Raw genomic sequence first — 5,865 nt, forward strand, 5'->3', positions numbered from 1 at the left:
CAACTAATTTTTTTGAATATTAAAAAATTTTTGGTGTAATATTTAGTTATTAAATTTTATAGTGTTTTTTTAAATTATGGAGGTGAATCACTCTCCATAATTTTAAAAATATTGAGTGATAAAATAATATCGATAAAAATTGTTGTATGTCTTTTTCTTTATTTTTTGGCTTCGGTCATTTCTTACTAGAATCTTAAGTAATTATATACAATGGTTCTTAAGCATAAATGATAAGTATAAATTATATTCTATTTTCTCTAAGTAAAATTTATATTATTTATCTTGAAATAGAAAAAACATCATAAATTACTTTGAATCGATAAGTCTGTAATTATTGTAATAAAATATTGTGCATTCATCTTATCTTTAACAGTTTGGTAGTTTTTAATAAACTACCAAAAAATATCAAACCGTTTTTAGGTAGAAATACAATTACTTCAACTCAAGTATAGACAAAATATATTGGCAAGTTTTAACAGGTAACGATATTGGTTGTCATAGTACTTTAGTTCTAAAAATGAATATGATACTAGAATATAAAACAGTTCTAGGTAGATTTTAACAAAAATAGTTTTCCATAATAATTTCTTTTGTTATGATAATAAAAAAATAATTCAAAGATAAATTTATCTCATATTAAATTGTACTTACTCAAATAGATTTTAACATAAGAGTAAGAGAATTTGAAAATTTTACTTATGATTCATGACAAAATGCTTGTAAATTCAACTACAAATGTTGTTTAAAAAAAAGTCTTTAATACGATAGAATCTTAATGTAAATATTTCAATTTAATTATAAATTATGTTATTTTTTTGAATATTAAAAAAAATTTGGTGTAATATTTAGTTATTAGATTTTATAGTGTTTTTTGCTCTCCATAATTTTAAAAAATATCACAAAATCTAATAACTAATTGTTACACTAAAGTTTTACCTACATCTAAACAAATAAACGCAAGAGCACGACTAGGGATGGCAAAGGGTCTCATGGGTCAGGGATATGCCTCTGCCCTTCCGTCCTGTTACCCATAATCCGTCTCCGTTTTCATTTCTGTTTTGTCCCTGCGACGGATAACGGGTATCTCGTATCCGCTGGGTATTGGGATCTCCGCAAATATTCGCAGATTTTTAAAAAATTCAAAAATATTTAAAAAATAGATAAATTAAAAAATAAAATATAATTAACATTTAAAATAGTCCAAATCCTAAACCCAGGATTATAATCCAATGTCCCAATTTTTTTTGTAAGAATTCAAACTCCAAACCTACTTAAATCCAATATCACAACAACAAAATTTTTCTTTAAATCTAAATTTATCAATTAACAGAATTCAAACTCTAACCTAAATCTAATTTCACATTAATAGAATTCAAACCATAGTAATTTCATCAATTAAAAATCAAAACATATATTAAAATCAGTGAGCGACGGCAGAGCAGAGAGTGGACCAGAGGCGGAGGTAGCAAAGCTTTAAGCAGAAAGCAGTGAGCTACACAATGAGAGGAACAAGGTGAGTGGCAGCGACTCACCTCTGATGGCGACAAAGAATGGCTCTTCTCCGGACGGCGACGAAGGTGGCTCTCTTATGAACGGCGATGATAAAGACAACTCTCCTCTGGACGGCGACGAAAAATGCGACGGTTCTCCTTGTCCTCAGGCGCGCAGCGTGAAGACAGTACCCTCTCCTCTGGACAGTGACGAAGCAGCGATGGTTCTCTTCTCCTTAGGCGCGCGACGCGATAACTGCTGCAATATCGGCGGCTTTGAGAGGGAGAAGCAGTGCGAAGGGAAAGCACAGCGGTGAGGAGGAAGAGGGTGGCGGACGAGAAAAGGGGGAGTGAATCTCCTCTGACAAGATTTGTGGTGGGTTACTGAGAAGAAGGAGAGTGTGACTGTTAGGATTTTTGTGAATTGTGAAACTTATATATAGGACAGTTTAGTTATTTTCTTTATACGAGTATTATACGCAAGGTTCAAAAAACCGGACCGGTCATCAAACCGCTCTAGCTACTGGTTTACTGGTTCATTGGTCCAACCAGTTCAACCGGTGGTTCAACTGGAAGAACTGTTTCAGAATAAAATAATAAATAAATTATATATAAACATCATAAAACATAATTATAGTCTAATATAAATCTTAAATATCTTCCAAATTTAAAACATTATATGAAATGTCAACCAAATCCATATGATCTTATCAAAATACAAAGTTAAATAGTGAAAAGAGTAATGGTGCAAACAACAACAATACAACTAGAAATAATCATTAATCACTCCTAAATTAATTCAAAACAGTAGCATAACAAATAATCACTCCTAAATTAATTCAAAACAGCAGCATAACAAAATCACTAATATAATCACAAATCACAAATCAAAAATTCAAAATTCAAAATACGCAGTGCCATAATTCCATAACAAAACAGCAGTATAAGTGCATAACAAGTTAACAACAGCAGCTTAACAAGTCACTAATCAGTAATCACAAATTCTAAACTCAAATCAGCAGCATTACAAAAGATCCAAGAAACCACAAATCACAAATTCAACCTCAAATCCCTGAAAGAGTAACACAGATTCAACTTTCCACTAACCTCAAATCAGTAAATTAGTAATCAGTAAATCAGTAAATCAGCATTGATCAAACTAAATGTATACCAGCTACCTTCAATTTATTTTTGTATTTTGCAACCCCTGGTTCTGTTTTGCAGTTTTACTTCCTTCCACTTGATCACATTAGATGTATTGAATCTAATTGCCAACCCTTCATCCAATGGCATAGCCCCCTTAACTGAAAGCCACAATTTGGTGCAGCCCCACTTGCCCATTAATGTCTCCCACAATTTGGTGCAGAAGGTTGCATATTCAGCTTGACAAAAATGTCAGAGCTTCCATTTCCACCAACCTCAGAAATTCAACCTGAAATCCCTGAAAACAGCAATAAATTGAACAAAAAGTGCAAACTAAGAATGTCTTCATGTTTCTGTATCAACTGAGGAATTAATTTAATTTTAAGATTATTTTTTTCTTATACTAAACAACAAACAGAAATTGAAGATCGAAGAAGACCGAGGAGGCGAAGAACGAAGAAGATGAGCAGAGGAAGTTCAGAGAAGATGAAGACGATGCGTCACTCACCTGGGTTCGATGGAGGGCTACTGGTGTTGAGGGCCAGGCAACGATGAAGACGATGAGAGGGCTACTGGTGTTGAGAAGATGAAGACGATGGAGGGCTACTGAGCTGGGAACCAGGCGACGATTGAAGGCTACTGGTGCTGAGGACCAGGCGACGATTGAAGGCTACTGGTGCTGAGGACCAGGCGACGACGGTGGTGCTGACAACCTGAGACCGCGGCGACGATGGAGGGCTACTGGGCGACGATGGAGATGAACTTCAGAGGGCTAGGGTTGGTTCACTGTGAGACTGAGATAAATGAATGGAGGTGGGGGTGCTTCACGGACGGGTCAGGTAGGTTTTCATTTTTTTAATTTTTTTTAAAACAATTAAAAAAACGGCGTCGTTTAGAGGAATCGGCCGGTCACCGGTCCGGCCCAACCGGTCGGTTTTTGGCCGGTTCACTGGTTTTTCAGCGGTTTCTAGAGGAGGACCGGATTGCTTGCATCGCTGGTTCACGGTTAAACCGGTCAAACCGGCCGGTCCGGTCCGATTTTCAGAACCTTGATTATACGAGTTTTCACGGGACGAAAATTTTTATTTCCATTTCTGCCCCATTTCTTTATACGAGTTTCTGTCTTCTGTCTCTGCAGGAGGAAAATCACCCCCAAATTTGTTTTTTGACGAGTAAATTTCTATAAATATTCACTTCGCCGAGAGAAATTGATAAAGAAATAAAAGATAAACAAGAAGATAAATATTCAAACTGAATAAAAGATACATTGAAATTGAAATAGAAACAAAAAGGAATGATGAAAATCGAGTACAAAGAGAATCACTCTACTTTTACCCAATTTTTTGACGCAACAATAAAGGGACTCCTCAACCTAACTTGTCAACGCCATAGTTTGAGAATCAAATCGAAGAGACTCCTCAACCTTCTACTCAATTCCCCGATGCAACAAGAGAGGGACTCTTCAACCTCAATTGTCCACACCATGGTTTCATCACGAAACCAAAAAGTGGTTTTCAAACTTCTAAGTCATTCTATACTACGACTATAAAAGCTAATGAGGTATTTATAGCCTCTTATTAGATTAAAATAAAGAAAATCCTAAAACCCATAAACATAAGGCCCAATCTAGTAATGAAATAAATAAAATTAAAATATATCTAATTAACTTAAAACATTCTAAAAATGTAAATTAATATTTTTTAAATAACACTTGAACTCTTCATATCACAAACATTTGAAGTACGTATCATTCTCCTCCTCTTCAAAAAAGATTAGCCCTCGAATTTTGTAAGTAAAAAACTAGTATATGAAAAGGACAATAATTACAAGCAATTTTTTTCTCTTTTTGTATATATTTTTCTTTTTTTTTTTCGTTTTGTTTTTTTCGCACTGTATGTTTTTTTTAAGCAATAAAATCAACAATAATGACAAAACAATAATCAAATGCAAACGAAAACAAAAACACAAGAACTTAAAAAAAGACGCGACAGATACTAAGCTCTTTTTTTATGATAAAAGAAGAACAAATATAGATTAATAAGAATTAATCTAATACCCGAGCTCTGTTATCAAATGATAAATAACTAAAAGGCTAAACAAGACAATAATAGAAATTGAATAGAAAAGATAAATTGTAATTGAAATAAAAACAAAAAGAATAGATTGAAAATTGAGTACAAAGAGAATCACTCTACTTCTACCCAATTTTTTGATGCAACGAGAAAGAGACTCCTCAATCTAACTTGTCAACGCCGTAGTTTTAGAATTGATTCGAATGGACTCCTCAACTTTCTAACTAATTCCTCGATGCAACAAGAGAGAGACTCCTCAATCTCAATTGTCTACACCATGGTTTCATAACAAAACCAAAAAGGGATTTTAAAACCTCTAAATCATTCTATACTATGACTACCCTAGTTTATGAGGTATTTATAACCTCTTATTAGGTTAAAACAAAGAAAATCCTAAAGCCCATAAACATAAGGCCCAATCTAGTAATAATTAAATAAACAAAATCAAAATATATCAAATTAAATTAAAACATTCTAACAATGTAAACTAATATCTTCAAAATAATATTTGAACTCTTCATATTACGAACATTTGAAGCACATATCATTCTCCTCCTCTTCAAAAAAGATTCGTCGTCGAATCTTGTAGGTGGAAAAAAATAGTATATGAAAAGGACAATAATTACAGGAAGATAATATTTTTTCTTCTTTTTTGTATTTTTTTTACACTTTATGCTTTTTTTTTAAACAAATAATGAAATGAAAATGAAAAATAAGAACACAAGAACTTAAACAAAGACGCAACAGACACTTGATTCATTTTTTATGATAAAAGAAGAACAGATATAGATTAATAAGAATTAATCTAATACCTGAGTTCTGAAACCAAATGATAAATAAATAAAAGGATAAATAAGACAAGAATGGAAATTGAATAGAAAAAGATAAATTGTAATTGAAATAAAAACAAAAAAAATAGGTTGAAATTGAGTACAAAGAGAATCGCTCTACTTTCTACCCAATTTCTTGACGCAACAAGAGAGTGACTCTTCAACCTAATTTGTCAACGCTATAGTTTTTGGGAATTGATTCGAAAAGACTCCTCGACCTTCTACCCAATTTCCCAACGCAATAAGAGAAGAATTCCTCAATCTCAATTGTTCACACCATAATTTCATCATAAAATCAAAAAAAAATTTTAAAACTTATAAATCATTCTA

The sequence above is a fragment of the Arachis ipaensis genome, chromosome B04 (assembly GCF_000816755.2).
Source record: "Arachis ipaensis cultivar K30076 chromosome B04, Araip1.1, whole genome shotgun sequence".
Taxonomy (NCBI): domain Eukaryota; kingdom Viridiplantae; phylum Streptophyta; class Magnoliopsida; order Fabales; family Fabaceae; genus Arachis; species Arachis ipaensis.